Below are 17,345 nucleotides of genomic sequence, written 5' to 3'. Positions count from 1 at the left end.
TAATAAGAATGTTATAGATATGGATCCTATCGCTCTCCCAATGTCAGTCGGATCACAACGGTGTCTGAATGTTTACCCCTTACTTTGCAAGCACAACACTTCTTGTAATAAAGGCTGCCACCCACTTCCAACCTCTCAAGTTTATGTTGCATCAGCGGAGAGGAAGTCTCAGGGGAAGTCTCTGTCCAGGGCCTCCTGCAGGGACATTGTCCTAGGTGCCAGGGAGTCTGGGAAACATAGTTTCCCAGGGTTACCGGTTTACAGTACTGACAGTAAGCACAATGGAAGCTGCGTGCTGCAGAGGCCCCTTGCCTAGCTACTCCAAATCAGATAATTATAGAAATTAGCAAGGTTGCTGGATTTTTTTTTTTGCCCTATCCTAGTTCTGCTACTGAACACACCTGACTAGAATTAGAGGTTCTTCTAAGTAAGAGGAATATTTTCCATGTAAAACGTGAGTTTCAGTATTATCTAATTTTACAAACCAGGAGCTGTTTGGGGCTTTTTGAAAGATGCCACAGTATAAACATAACTACAAATTGCCATAGAAATCCCATGAAAAGTGATGAGTTTTCACTCTGTTTATACTACCGCTACTCTAGAGATCAAATACATGAATGTATAATGTCTGAATTGCCTATATAAATGTTTTGCTTACCACAGACAGGAAAACCAGGGAATGGGAGCTGCTTTTTGTTCACATACTACAACTAACTCCAGATTTTGGCAGCTGAAATCAAATAGACCAAGGAGCAGCATATAAAATTTATGCTGCTCATGCAGTTGGCCTCTGCATGGAGACATGGGGAGGCCCAAATTCTATCATCTTTACCAGTAGTGAAACCAGGAAAGCATGCCAACTGATTCCGAGTGGTAGCTGAAAACTTGTTATATGACAGCCAGGGTTAAACTATTGATTTGGGGTGTCTTTTGACCAAGAAACACTTTCCCATACAAATGAAACACTGGAACGCTTCAGCAATGCTCTAAGAAATTAGTGGTGACGCAGACATTTTCCGAATTTGCCTTTTTGGGTTCATAGCAAATGAGCCGATTTCGCTGAGTGTTCCCTGCATTAAAAATGACAGACTGCAAGGTTAGCAGTTTCCCCGAGCAGCGCCAAATGACATTGCAGACACCGTCACGAGCTAATCGCAATGAATTAAAATCACCCCCTTTCCTCGTAATGCGAAACACTCTATGTGGTCTCTGGGCAGCAGCTCCACAAGCCAGCACAAAGGCAGGACATGTGCATCCTATTGCAGGAAGGCAGAAGGGGAACATGCATTCTATGGGCTCTGCCAGATCAACATTGCAGTAGGAGGTGAACATTGCAAACGATGCACAGATGCTCTGCTAGCCAAGATCTTCCCTACAGCTGATACCAGCATAGCTTACCTTTCGGGTGCAGAGAAACATAAAAAGCTGTGTTACAACAGGGATCGGCCCATCTCTTTTTATATATATAATTTTTATTAGTTTTTTTAACATATCATTTTCAACAGTAATTAAACATACTTTTACATCTTATTCAAATTTTTGACTTCCATCAATCCTGTCTGAAAATTTTCCAATCTAATCTCTTAGTATGCATTTCTTATCTTCCCTATTGCATTTCAAACTCATAACCAATATCTCTACCTTTTTCTACTTTGCAACACTTCGTATATTTCTCCTTACAAAACTTCTTGTAGTCCTACTAGCATAATTTGTTGATTACAGTTGCTCTTCAAATAATTCATATACTTCTTCCAATCTTCTGTAAATCTCTGGTCCCGCAGGTTTTGAATCCTTCCTGTCATTTTGTCCAATTCTGCATAGTCCATTAATTTTGTCTGCCATTCTTCTTCCGTCGGATTTCTTCTTGTTTCCATTTCTGGGCTAACAATACTCTTGCCGCAATTGTTGCATATAAAAACAATTTAACATCTTGCCTATTAATGTCCTGACCTATAATACCAAGTAAAAATGCTTCTGGTTTTTTAAAAAATGTATATTTCAACATCTTTTTCATCTCATTATATATCATTTCCCAGACGTTCTTCTTCTGGGATCGGTCCATCTCACTGGTTATTGTCCACAATGACTGGCAGTGGCTCTCCAGGATTTCAGGCAGCGGATCTCTCCCAGCCCTACCTGAAGATTTTGAGAATTGAACCTGGGATCTTTTGCATGCGAAGCTCTACTACTAAGCTATCCACTCATTCTGCAACTCCTTGTTATCCCAATCCACTGCTTAATTTCCTCTTCTGGGTTCCAGTGCTGGTGTTAACCTCGTTGTCAGGGAACTGTCATCCGAGGAAAAAGTGGTGGACAGGCTCCAGCAGAATAGGAGAGACTCTGCAGCAGCGGAGGGAACCAGCAGGGGGAGTGCCAGAGTCACTGCGGAGGAAGGGCTCTGGGACACTTCCAGTGGAAACAGTGAAGAGGTTACTAGACCTCCCTTAGGAACTCCATCCCTTCGCCGGAAACTGTCACGCAGAGAGTCACGAAGGCGCATGTCTGTCAAACAACTTTTATGTTGGCGTAAGTTCCGTAGCCGCCCACTGTCAGATTCTACCAGCGACTAGCGGAGTCATGCTTTGGGGGAGCTCCGTTAGTGCCTGGGTTTGGATGACCAGCCAAACCCCAGCGGGATCCAGCTTTTACGCGCAAGCAGCTCATTATCCCATCATACTCGTTTAGAATTATCATTAATTCATGTTATTTAATAGGTCATAATTATCAGCATTACACATAAATATAATCTTTACCTTCACAATGTCGTGGGTAGACTACTTTTATTGCCTACCCTCCTACATTTGTCAGGTGTCTAATGAAATCATTGGCCTTAGTACCTGCTGTGTCCTGCTGGCCACTTCCTTTGTCCTGTGCAGTTTGGGTAGCTCCAGCCCATCTTTTGTCTCTGTTGCTGATGTCAACCTCTGTTGATCCTGGTCGTGGCTGCACAGGGACAGTCATAAGAAGCCTATTTTGTTACTTAGAAGAATGTTGCATCAGTAGAATATGCTCCCAGTCACAAGAGACCTTCTGGATCCAGCCTTCTTTTCTGGAACGCTCTGGTCGATATGATTGGATTAACCTGCAAAGCAGATACCCACTTTCTGGGAAAGATGTACTCCCTTTTGCAGTTATTTTTGCTTGCAAGTTCATATCTGTTCTTTCCTCCTTGACACGTGCTGGATACCAGCCATGTACTTTCTTCATCTTCCAAGATGCAGTCCTATCTGAAACCATGTGCTTAAGTCCAGATGGTGTGTAGCCTCTGCCTTTGTCTCCTCTTTCCACCTTCCCAGAATGTAATTATATCTGAACCTTTGGAGCAGCCACATAAATTTGCCTTCAATGGAAATGAATGAAGGGAGGTGTGGGTGAAACAAAGCGAAGCGAAGCAAAACAAAATAAAACAAAACACAACACCCCCTTCCCCCCCTTTCAGTACTGATTTTTCAGACACACAAGCACCAGTATCTTAATAGATATTGCCCCATAATTATCTATTACAGTACTGTAATTTATTTATTTATTTATACCCCACCCATCGAGGGACGCGGGTGGCGCTATGGGTAAAACCTCAGCGCCTAGGACTTGCCGATTGCATGGGCGGCGGTTCGAATCCCCGCGGCGGGGTGCGCTCCCGCTGCTCGGTCCCAGCGCCTGCCAACCTAGCAGTTCGAAAGCACCCTCGGGTGCAAGTAGATAAATAGGGACCGCTTACTAGCGGAAAGGTAAACGACTTTTCCGTGTGCGGCTCTGGCTTGCCAGAGCAGCTTCGTCACGCTGGCCACGTGACCCAGAAGTGTCTGCGGACAGCGCTGGCTCCCGGCCTCTAGAGTGAGATGAGTGCACAACCCTAGAGTCTGTCAAGACTGGCCCGTACAGGCAGGGGTACCTTTACCTTTACCTTTACCTTTACCAGCTACTCTGGGTGGCTTCCAACAAAATATTAAAATACAATAGTCTATTAAACATTAAAAGCTTCCCTAAACAGGGCTGCTGTCTTCTAAAAGTCTGGTAGTTGTTTTTCTCTTTGACATCTGATGGGAGGGCATTCCACAGGCCGGGTGCCACTACTGAGAAGGCCCTCTGCCTGGTTCCCTGTAACCTCACTTCTCGCAGTGAGGGAACCACAAGAAGGCCGTTGGAGCTGGACCTCAGTGTCCAGGCTGAATGATGGGGGTGGAGAAGCTCCTTCAGGTATACTGGACTGAGGCCGTTTAGGTCTTTAAAGGTCAGCACCAACACTTTGAATTGTGCTCGGAAACATACTGGGAGCCAATATGATTCCATCGGCATTTACCTGTGGGTATAGGGCAGTATACAAGTTTAATAAATAATAATAAAGGAGAATAATAATAATGTGGGTTTTTTTACTTCCCGCTTTTAAGTAAATGCACTCTCTAACTTGACTGCTGTTGTTGAGAAGCATAAGATTGGGTTTGTTAGAATGTAGTTAAGATGGTAGGACAAGAACTAGGAAGAAAAGAGTGCTTTTTAAGGCTTTGCTTTAAAAGAAAAGGATGTTTTGAGAACAGGCTCAAAAGCTAATAGACAAGTGGTGCAGCCAGTCTGACCAACACTTTCTCAATGAAAGGTAGATCTACCACTCTCAGATTTTGCACATGTCACTTAAGGCACTTGGGCGTCTCACTTTCCCATTGTGTCCCTGTGTAAAGAAAGAAACACTGTGGGTTTGGTCGAATGTCTCCCTGCTACGTACAAGGCCTCATGTAAGAAAGACAAAAATCTCTCTGTTCCTTCTCAAATTATGCACTGTATTTGTTCACTTTTGCTCAATAGAGTGTTGTCAGGATTTCTTTTCTGTCTGAGTTATTTAAGCGACTTTGCTAACACACATAGAGTAGGAACTTATTTCATTTATCATTTCTGAATCCCCCAACTTCCCTCCATATATTGAGTCATCCCCTTACAACTCTGTAAGGCACGTGAGGTTGACAGAGAGATAGTTACTTGTCCAAGGCCATTCAAGGAATTTCATGAGTGGGAATTAAAACCTTGGACTCTCTTGTCTAAATCCAATACTCTATATACAGTGGTACCTCGGGTTAAGTTCTTAATTCATTCCGGAGGTCCGTTCTTAACCTGAAGCACCACTTTAGCTAATGGGGCCTCCTGTTGCCACCACACCGCCGGAGCACGATTTCTGTTCTCATCCTGAAGCAAAGTTCTTAACCCGAGGTACTATTTCTGGGTTAGTGGAGTCTGTAACCTGAAGCGTATGCAACCTGAAGCATATGTAACCTGAGGTACCACTATACTTCTCTGCACGTTGGGTTGCCATATGTCCTCTTTTTCCAGGACATGTCCTCTTTTTCATGGGTATAGTCATCATATCGATCCATAGTTAAAAGTCAGCAAATGTGTTGACCCTACGACCCTTTGCACAAGGTACTAGCCTACCTTCAGAAATGTATCTGAGCTTTATCATCATTTCCTCTTAGCAAGGGTCCAGATTTGGAGCAGGGATTTTGACAGACCAGAGGTTTGTGTGCTTGATAAGGTGGGGGAGAGCTTTTAGATCTAACGACAGAACTTTTTGGACAGAGACAGAATCCTATATTTACATGTTCTGATTCTTAAAAAAAAAAAAACTTGGCAGGAACATGCAGCAAAGGCACTCAGGGATCTGGTCCCTCCCCTCCCAGAATGCAAATAACATTCTTGCTTATCTAAATGTTATGAGTGGCCCCCAAAGTCTTTAAAATAAGAGGAATCATAAATGGTCCTAAACACCCTTCCAATATTTTTTAGTCCTGAATGTTTATTGCAGGGCGTTTAATAAATGCCATCTGAATTACGGTTTGAGCATATGATCCTCTGTGGATTAATTTTCTATCGAGGGAAGCAAGGGAATTTTTTCACAGAAATGAGGCTAAGTGCAAAAGTATTTAATCTTGCCTGAATATCACTGAAGCAACTAGGAGCGAGCCCAAAGGAAACACTGATAAAAATGGGAAATTATAGTCCCCAATGAGGATTTTAAGGACTGAAATTCAGCCAGCATGGAAACTCAAAATGTACAGCGGCTCTGTTTCAGTCCAGACAATACAATAAAATTTTCTAAGAATGTAGCTCCTAAGAATAACTATTGGAAGAGTTATCCTGAAGGACTGTAGATAGCTATAGATAGCCTGCAACTGCACATTTTGGGGAGTTAAGATTTATAATGAGTCAGGATGAAGATTGGTGGCCAAGCTTAGCTGACTGAAATCTGTTCAGTTCTCAGAAATGGTTAAAGGAGAAGGGCTGAGGAAAGTACTAGAACAGGGACCACTTTGATGGATAGCGGAGCACCTAAATTCATAAATATTTGGCTATACATCCCCATTTCTACACACACACACACACACACACACATTTCCTGTCACTTTTTGTTTTTCAGGATTGTTTCTTTCGCAGCTGTTCACCACACAGCAAGTAGTTGTGAATAAGAACTGTCAGTCCTCACAGAGAGACAATCAAGGTGTTGGTGGTTCTGTCTCACTGCCTCCCCTTGCCTGTCTGGATGCAGCCATCAGCAAAGTGGCTCAGCACAGCAGTCACAATCCTGCACAGTGATGATCCACACACACACACCCCGCCTTCACTACCAGCTCCCATGGGTCTCTGGGCAGCTACTGTGGTGGCTGTCATTGCCTACTCATAACCCACTTTGTCACTCATCACTATTAGCGCCTGCTGTGTGGACTAACAGTAGCCTTGTCCCAGTCCACTTCTCGGAGCTGGGCCAAGACATTTCGCTAACTGAGGCAAAGGACAAAGATGGCACTCTTATCCACTGCATTCCATATACTGAAGGCGACTGGGCCTGGACTCTTACTTCAACTGTGGTGTTGGGACTGCATCTTCCACAACACCTCAGGGCAGCAAGCTAGCACAACAGCATCCTCCAGCATCTGCTATCTAAGGCGATTGCCTCAAGGTCATGGTGCCCATTGGTAGGGCCGGCACCAGCTGTTCCAAGAACAGGGCAAGACCAATAATACATGCCAGTAATTCACAGTTAATCTTGTCCATGATTTCAGCTTTTAAAATTCGCCTCATTCACCACGGAATCATGTGGAAATCCAAGGCTGCCTGGTTCTGCTACTTTCAATCCACACCTCTTCTTTTCTCTATTAGAGTGAGCTGTTTTATTTTATTTCTTAGAGTGAGGTATTTCCCCCCCCCTACTGATGTTACTTGGCTTTCAGAGCACTAAACTTTGTGTAATTGATGAGGGACCCTATACCTAGGGGTCAGTGAGGACCTATTTTGTGTTTCCTTTTATTCAGAAGGGGCTGAAGCAGCAGTCCTGACTTAAAGGCAGACTTTGATTGGAAAATAAACAACTATAAAGTACAATAAATCCCATTGAAGAGCCCCAGTCAAAACATCCCAATGAACAGCTAATGCCTGCTAATCAGGTCCAGATGTCAACGACATGTCTGGGACTAATTGGTTGACTTGCCAAATAGGGAACAGCTTTGCCCAAAGGGGAGACCTGCTGCATCCTGCAGAAAGGGCTCTGAGAGATGCAAAGTGTGTGTCACCCTAAAGCACAAAAATGGCTTTTTCTGTCCCTTCTTCACAAAAAGTTGCAAATCGAGTACTCTGTTAAAACACACTCACCCAAAAAGACCCAAGCACGTGAGCATTTGAGAATGAGGGCTCATTTTTGGCAATGGTATATACCGGTATCCATATGGCACCTATTACTACTACTAGGGACGCGGGTGGTGCTGTGGGTTAAACCACAGAGCCTAGGACTTGCTGATCAGAAGGTCGGTGGTTCGAATGCCCGCAATGGGGTGAGCTCCCGTTGCTTGGCCCCTGCTCCTGCCAACCTAGCAGTTCGAAAGCACGTCAAAGTGCAAGCAGATAAATAGGTACCCCTCTGGGGGGAAGGTAAACGGCGTTTCCGTGCGCTGCTCTGGTTCACCGGAACTGGCTTAGCTATGCTGGCCACATGACCCGGAAGCTGTACGCTGGTTCCCTCGGCCAATAAAGCGAGATGAGCGCCGCAACCCCAGAGTCAGTCACGACTGGACCTAATGGTCAGGGGTCTTTTTACCTTACTACAACTACTACGACTACTACTACTAATAATAAATTCTATTTATACTCCGCCCTCCCCAGCCAAGACTGGGCTCAGGGCGGCTAACACCAGATATAAAACAATTGATTAAAATACAACTTGAAAACAAGATTAAAATACAACATTAAAATGCAGCCTCTTTTCAGTAGAAACTCAAATCAAAAACTTTTTGGGGATGAAAACGTCAACTCTTCACCAAGGCCAACTATCCAGACTGGTCCTACGTGGGCCAGAAAAAAAGGCAAGGAAGTCCCCAAATAGGAGTTCCATCACAGAAGGGAAAAAGGAAAGAGGAAAGAGGGGAAGGGGATCAAGGACTAGCATGTCCTGATCGCCAAATTAGCTTTGACATTTGCCATATCTAACAGTTGCTTGGTATCTGTGACTAGAGAGAGAAAATGGGACCCAAAAGCATGGCAAAGGGGTGGGACTGTGCAAATAGGAACATGCCAAATGGCTCCCACTCAGCTCTGTTTGACCAAATAAATCAACAAAATTGGCTCCTTCCAAGAACCTGCATTGCGAAGAGACAGGGGCCAGATCATGTACTAATATTTTATCTTGTGTGTGTTGTTAACCACTTCAGGCTTCTCACCAAAGGGGAAAGCAAAGTATAAGTAAAACATAGAATTGTAGAGTTGGAAAGAACCACAAGAGTCATCTAGTCCAACCCTGTGCAATTCAGGAATATTTTTGTCCAATGTGGGGCTCAAACCCACAACCCTAGGATCAAGAGTCTCATGCTCTACCAACTAAATCATGCTTCTGGTCCATGGGGGACTTCTAACAGTGCTCCCCCAGATTATCTCAGTGATCAAATTGGGATGTACAGTATTAGGCAGCCCTTAAGATATCCTGGGTCTAAGTCCTCCAGGGATTTGTATGCTACTACAAGAACCCTGAGGGACATGGGTGGTACTATGGTCTAAACCACCAAGCCTCTTGGGCCTGCCGATGGGATGAGCTCCCATTGCTCTGTCCCAGCTTCTGCCAATCTAGCAGTTCGAAAGCACACCAGTGCAAGTAGGTAAATAGGTACTGCTGTGGCAGGAAGGTGTTTCCCTGCGCTCTGGTTTCCATCACGGTGTTCCGTTGCACCAGAAGCTCTTTAGTCATGCTAGCTACATGACCTGCAAAGCTGTCTGTGGACAAACGCCAGCTCCCTAAGCCTGATAGCGAGATGAGCACCACAACCCCATAGTAACCTTTCACTGGACTTAACTGTCCAGGGGTCCTTTACCTTTTACAAGAACCTTGAACCTGCCCCAAGTAGTGGGTGGCAAACCACAATTGTTGGCCACTTTGCGTTTCCTTTGGTAAAGAGAAGCGGGTTATAAATATTAAATGAAACCGAAACAGAATACAAAAGATATAGCACTTGCACTGACTTAATGCTACAAGAGTCTAACAGTGTCTCTATGCCAGAGTAACTTGGGAGTTACACTCATGAGAGTCATTTAGTAGCAGTCCTGCCCTTGTCCAGTTGGTGTACCTCAAAGGCAGGACAGCATCGCTGGTTTCCATTTACCTCCAACCACTTTAGAACAGCAAAGTTGACTGTTAAAGGAAACTGTTCAGATTGAAGTAAGTGGCATTCAGAAGAAAATAGGAAAAGTAAACTCAAGGGTTAATGAAAGTAAATGAGAAAATCCCCACTGATCCCCTATAATCCTCATGGTCTGAGTGCAGCTGTCAATCATTAGCAGAAACCCTTTTTTAAAAAAAGTATTCCCTGATGAGTAGGTTATTTCAAACACATATATGTTTTCCAGCAAAAATATGTTGGCAGGAAAATTTCCAGTTTGAAAGGGGAATATATGACTAAAATGTGGTGCATAAATTTGGAAAAGATCACGTTTCTTTTGGTAGTTAAAATCTATTTAAACTGTCCATTCGAACTCATTTTCTTCTTTTCAAGTAAGTATAAGTAAGTTTCACATACAAGTGGGAAGGCTGCTGCCATTAAATGTAAATTCCCACAAATTTAACACATTACACTAAGCGAAGAAAACAAGGCTTATGTACAATTCCAGTCCTGTTCAGAAAGGTCAGGGCAGTGCTGCCCATTGAGACTGGGGTGGAGGAGGAGGCAGGGAGGGCCAGCAGCAGGGGGCGCCAGAGCCAATGGCAGGCAGAGCCAACTAACTGTAGGTTTGTCCCTATCCTCTCTCCCTCCTAAGCTCTGCCATACTCACAGAGTCATGTGAGTATGAAGATAGGCAGGTGGTTAGCTGGATGCAGGCATGGAGTGGTGTGCCATTAGCCACAATGGGCCAGTTTCCATTGGGTATAGGGATACAAAATTCACGTAATCAGACAATACCATTGTAATCAATGTGTGGCATACAACAACTTCACAAATGGCAGTGGTAATATATGTAGCAACACAGCTAAGAGATCAGCTAAACTACTATTGCACAAGTAGTTTAGTTGGCATAGTATATTGATGCCTTCTACTCTCTTTTTGCGGGATGCTGTCTCCTAGATATTTAGCCTAGGGCTTGCCGATCAGAAGGTCAGTGGTTTGAATCCCCACAGCGGGGTGAGCTCCCATTGCTCGATCCCTGCTCCTGCCAACCTAGCAGTTTAAAAACACATCAAAAGTGCCAGTTACAGATAGGTAGCCATGTTGGTCTGCCATAGTCAAAACAAAAAAAATTCCTTCCAGTAGCACCTTAAAGACCAACTAATTTAGTTCTTGGTATGAGCTTTCGTGTGCATGCACACTTCTTCAGATACACTGAAACAGAAGTTACCAGACCCTTCTATATGAGAAGGTGGGGAGGGGTATTATTCAGAAGGGTGGTGGGAATGGGTGATTGGCAGATAGCTGTGATGAGCCTGTTGACGACTCTTAACGACTGCAATAGGTCTTACAGGAAAAAGCAAGGGGTGAGAAGGTGAAAAATGGCTTTGTCATGTATAATGAGATAAGAATCCAATAGACTCCACCTTCTCACAGAAGGAATAGTAGTCCCCCCCTTCCTTGGTAATGGGCAACAGGTGTAATGGAAGAGAAAGCAATATCCCCCACAATTCATCACATACACCCTCAAGCCTGAGACCAAGAATCCACCCTACCTTGTGGTAGGGCCAGGCCTATGTGGCTATGCAAGCAGTATTTTCTAGCTGAACCTAATGTGGCACACAGTTATATATTTCATTCAGCCCTCCCTTGGCCCTTGACAGACATAACACACATTTTTGCGTCCAGCTGCTGTAAGTGCATTGGAGCAGAATCTACTTCCATACAAGAAGCTAAATATAAGGTGTTATCATATATTAAATTCCCCATTTTCACTCCCCAAGACACCAGAGCTGGTGCTGCTTCACACCTGTAAATATCCTAAACTAATTTTGTCCTCCTTTCGGCTTTTCCTTCTTACCTCAGGCTGACTTGGAAAGAAATGTCCCCTCTCTGGGGTTTAAAAGAGAGAACCTGTTTGTTAGCCCTTTGGCCTACAGGCAGGATTAAAGTGTTAGCTCCATGTCTATCAATCTGTCACTTAAACATTTACCAAACTACTGACCACTTCCATTCAAAGACCATTAAACAGGGATTAGGCTTTTTCCTGGGTTAAAATGCTAGGAATGTCACACCCATGCCAGTTCAGTTTATGTGTAGGGGGATAAAAAGTTATATGTTTATTGACTCCTCAGCTCTATCCCCTTGTTTGCATTGTCAGCTTTCAACTTCCCAAAATGAGATCCAATTACTCCTTATGCCTTAGAGAGCTTCAGGCAAGGCCCGCACAATTTGTGACCCTACAAAATGAATGCTAAATATATTGTGGCTTGCTAAGTACTTGCCACCGGCAGACAGCAGGAACTGGAGATGAATCAAGCCCTCAGTGAGCTGGTGCTCATGGAACATGCTGTACATTACTTGGAATCCACCCTTTCACCATTCAGACTTGATCTCATTAGTCCACACGTGTGAACATTTGCAGCTGAAATCAAAGATCAAATCAGCTTGTTCCCATCCATACTCTCAGGTCTTTCTGTACTTTCCAATTCATTTAATCAAATGTGTTACGTGTGCATCGATGCAGTATGAGCACAAGACTCTCAGTTGAGCAGTGCATAAGGGGTAAAGGGGACCCCTGACCGTTAGGTCCAGTCACAGATGACTCTGGGGTTGCGGCACTCATCTCGCTTTATTGGCCGAGGGAGCCGGCGTACAGCTTCCGGGTCATGTGACCAGCATGACTAAGCCGCTTCTGGCGAACCAGAGCAGCGCACGGAAATGCTGTTTACCTCCCCGCCGGAGCAGTACCTATTTATCTACTTGCGCTTTGACGTGCTTTCAAACTGCTAGGTTGGCAGGACCAGTGACCGAGCAACGGGAGCTCACCCCGTCACGGGGATTCAAACCGTCAACCTTCCAATTGGCAAGTCCTAGGCTCTGTGGTTTAACCCACAGCGTCACCCGCGTCCCACAGCGCCACCTGCGTCCCAGTGAGCAGTGCATACATATATATTTTTTAAGTGCTCCCCCCCCCCAGGAATTGCAGCATAGCACACTTCCAGTGTGCTCCCAAGGAAATCAGGGTAGCATATATGCAAGGCTGGATTTAGGTTTGATGAGCCCTAAGCTACTGAAGGTAATGGGGCCCTTTATATGTCCAGCTGTCCTTTGTCAAAAGCAAATAGTCGCTGTTTTTTGTGTTGAATATATGCTATATGATAATTTATGGACCTAAAAAGGTAAAGGTAAAGGACCCCTGACAGTTAAGTCCAGTCGTGAACGACTCTGGGGTTGCAACGCTCATCTCGTTTTACTGGCTGAGGGAGCCGGCGTTTGCCCACAGACAGTTTTTCCGGGTCATGTGGCCAGCATGACTAAGCCGCTTCTGGCGAAATCAGAGCAGCACACAGAAACGCCGTTTACCTTCCCGCCAGAGCGGTACCTATTTATCTATTTGCACTTTGACGTGCTTTTGAACTGCTAGGTTGGCAGGAGCTGGGACTGAGCAACGGGAGCTCATCCTTTCGCAGGGATTCAAGCCACCGACCTTCCGATCGGAAAGCTCTAGGCTCAGTGGTTTAGACCACAGCACCACCTGCATCCCTATTTATGGACCTAATAGGTATCTAAAGCCATTTGCACATGTTGCCTTGCAACCAGTCTATGCAGAATGTAGGCACCCTATATATAGAAATGAGCAAACCAGTGATATTTTAGGGAGCAGGCTAGCAGGCAGGGCCTATTACTTACATCATAGGAGCCTACACAACACAAAACACTGTTGCGGTATGTAGGTTTTATTTTATTTGTTTTTTTATTTTATATTTTGGAAATGTACAACCAGGTTTCTTTCTTTTGGGGGGGGGCAAGTGAGTGGGGCCCTAAGCTATAGCTTGTTTAGCTTACATATACTTAAATCTGGCACCGCATATATGGGCCCAGGCCAAATGTCAGGACTCTGTACGCTGAGACAGCTGTCACTGCCTAGCTAAGGTGACCATTTTTGCATTGCAGAGAAAGAGGAAATACAAATGGATTGCCTCTCTTTTCCTCTATTTGGGTGACAAGAGGACAAAAGAGAAGATTAATTTGCATAAAATTAGCACATGTTGATTTGTAGATCTAGGTGCTGATTTAGAAACAAGTACTATAATGTATGTAGAAGTGCAATACATCTCACCAAGATCACTCATGTAAACTTCATAGCAGATTCATAGTGGATTTAAACCTGAGCCTGCTTTGGCTCAGAATCCAACACACTGTGCATTGCGGCACAGCCTCACGGAACATGAGTATGCATTGCCTTGCAATGCGGTGCTGCAGCTACAAACACACACACACACACACACCCTGTAAGTATTGAATCCTGAGGGCAGTAAGGGGAGGAAATAGACGGCTAATGGGGAGTGCCTCCCAAGGAGAAACTAGAGAATGAATTTCTTGCACAAGTATGTATACCTAATAAGTTTCTTCCACCTCTAATTTCTATTGCTTCTCTGAAAATACAATTTTAGTTCTGAGAGAAAAAGGATTTCCAGCATTTACTGATATCAGAAAAGAGGTCCTAGTTTCACCTGATACTTTAAAATGCCTTTTATTCTGAAATAAAATAATTGAAATAAGGTTTTTGGCCCTGTGGGTATTGAATTTGCAATTGATTTTGCAATCAATTCCGGGGATTAGATTTCAGGGAGGGAAACAACTTATCAGAGTTTCTCATGTTTAAAAGGAAGCTGAACTTTGCAATCAGGTTTTAGTGACTATCAGCACAATCCTATACTGTGTATGTCTACTCAGAAATAAGTCCTGTTGAGTTCAATGGGGCTTACTGGTTATGGGGTTACAGTTTCCGACTGCAGTTCTGGCCCCACTTACCTGGGGCTAAGCCCCATTACATTCAATACGACATACTGACTTCCTTGGCCAAACTCCCTGCTTTCTATACCTAGCTGCAGTTGATTGTTCTCTTGTTGCTATAGCTCATGAGCCCCATTCTGGAGAAGGATGGCGGCATGATTTTTTGCCTGTATGGCAAAAGTGAAACATTTGGCACAATGGAAGGCTGTGGTTTCCACTTGTGAGTAATTTGCTTGGTGCCATAATGACAGGTTTCAGAGAAAGCATTGATTGGCATTGCAACTCAAGTTGGGGGAGGGAATCTAATGGATAATTAGGAGTCATTTCCACAGAAACCTATTCAGTTTTCCCATAAGAGGACAGCTGATCAATTGAGTAGGAAATGCATCTGTTGCTACACAGGGACGAGGCATCTGTACCAACCCACAAACTCAGGAGATTAAATATGTGACCTAACTTGAGCTGGACAGCCGATGGAGGCGCAATCTCTAACTTGTTTGAAATAAGTTTATTTTGCTTCTTTACTTCTTTAGAGAGAGCACTGTCTGTATTAACCCACTGGTACTTCATAGGGACGTGGGTGGCACTGTGGGTTAAACCACAGAGCCTAGGGCTTGCCAATCAGAAGGTCGGTGGTTCGAATCCCCACGACAGGGTGAGCTCCTGTTGCTCAGTCCCAGCCCCTGCCAACCTATCAGTTCAAAACCACGTCAAAGTGCAAGTAGATAAATAGGTACCACTCCGGTGGGAAGGTAAACGGCATTTCCGTGAGCTGCTCTGGTTCGCCAGAAGTGGCTTAGTCATGCTGGCCACACATGACCCGGAAGCTGTACACCAGCTCCCTCGGCCAATAAAGCGAGATGAGCGCCGCAACCCCAGAGTTGGCCATGACTGGACCTAACAGTCAGGGGTCCCTTTACTTCATTAACACAGCAATCAAATCTCATTCGCGCTTAGCGGTGACCCACCAGACCTGGAAGAAATATTCCTCTGTTCTGGGAAAGGAGAATCCAGGAGCCAATTTTAGCACCTAGATAATGCCCCCTGGCTCTGAGTTGCCACGACGCTGAACCCAACACCTTCTGTACATGTAAAGCAAGGACCACGTTTTATTGAAGGCCTTATATGCAATCGTTTCAGAAGTTAAGTAGGGAGCTGGCAAGGTCGCTGCCTATAAAGGAGGTATGAAAACAATATAGAGAGCCAGAATGCAATGTACCGGCTTTGGTCTAAATTCTTTCTACCCACCTTAGCTTTCATTTATTCTTCCACTGCCTGACCTGTAAAAGTGAGGTAATTTCAAGTGAGAATATCATCATTATGAAAACAATTCAAGCTAACAATGCTTCCACACATTGCAAAAACCAAATCGGTTTGCAGTGGTGATATAAGTCCCTGCTATGGGGTTCAGCAACATTTCAAGGCTCATCACATCATGGGCCATCCCCTCTGGTCACTTCTCTTCCCTGTCTCCTGAACCTCCCCTACCCGCCTTTTTGGTCCATCAAGACAGAAGGAGAGAAGTGAACACACACTTTGCTTTCCCAAGAGATCTGGATAAAAGCTGGATCCGGTAGAACTGATCTGAGCCTCGAAAATCACATAGAGCTGAAAGAGTAAGTGGAAAAGTGTGTCACTCTACAAACTTCCTTCTTCGGCTCCATGTACTTTAAAAAAGAGAACAAGGTGACTAGTTCATGACCATGGAGACAGTGAGTTAGGGGGACCCAGAGGTATTATGGTCACCAGAGGAAGACTTGAAGGGCACCATTGTGTCCTCATGTGACCCCTGCCCTGCTAAGTTGCTAAACTATGGACCTGAACCCTTTGGGAGGATCACAAATGCCAAACTCTGGGTGTGGGGAGAAGAGACAGAGAATTGTATCCAATGCTAGTCCTACTCAGTATAGACCCACTGAAATTAATGGAGCTACATTAGACATGTCTACTCATTTTGATGGGTCTATTCTGAGTGTCCTAGCACTGGACTCAGGGAATCCAAAGTGACAACAGTGCAAGAAGGAAAGATCTAGACAGACAGTTGTTGTTTTCAGGCTGCTTAATTAAATTTGAATTGGCACTTTTGTGCAACAAAACCTAAATTTGGACTTTTTGCAATAAGGAAAGTGATGGGGAAGTGCATTGGAAAATATGGGATAGCAATTGCTTGATGCAACACAGTCTAACCTCCCTGCAAGCAAACCAACATAAGCTTACCTCCTTGCAAACTTTGGGCAAGCAAATCAGGTTGAATTCCCAGTAAACAGGTCTTTGGGAGCCAACCTCAGTTCTCTGGTGCAGGATCCCACACTTTTAGTGGGGTCAAGAGAATCATGTGGGAATTGGTGGGGTGAATTGGATATATATGATTCAACTACGCATTTCCCTTCATCTTCTCTCTATAGTAGTACACTTCACCAAGAGCTGCACTGCGTGATGACCCTGATGATCGCACTCTTTTTTGGATCTCAGTCTGATTAGAATATGAGGGACGCAGGTGGCGCTGTGGGTTAAAGCCTCAGCGCCTAGGACTTGCCGATTGAAAGGTCGGCGGTTCGAATCCCTGCGGCGGGGTGCGCTCCCGCTGCTCGGTCCCAGCGCCTGCCAACCTAGCAGTTCGAAAGCACCTCCGGGTGCAAGTAGATAAATAGGGACCGCTTACCAGCGGGAAGGTAAACGGCGTTTCCGTGTGCGGCTCTGGCTCGCCAGAGCAGCGATGTCACACTGGCCATGTGACCCGGAAGTGTCTCCGGACAGCGCTGGCCCCTGGCCTCTTAAGTGAGATGGGCGCACAACCCCAGAGTCTGTCAAGACTGGCCCGTACGGGCAGGGGTACCTTTACCTTTACCTTTACTGATTAGAATATACAATTAAAGTTTTCAGAAGCAGCAAGCCCCAAAACAGAAGCCACCTAGTGGTGAG

Source organism: Podarcis melisellensis (genome assembly GCF_964234715.1).
Source record: "Podarcis melisellensis genome assembly, chromosome: 6".
NCBI classification, from domain to species: Eukaryota; Metazoa; Chordata; class Lepidosauria; order Squamata; family Lacertidae; genus Podarcis; species Podarcis melisellensis.
Note: the sequence above shows the minus strand (reverse complement) of the source record.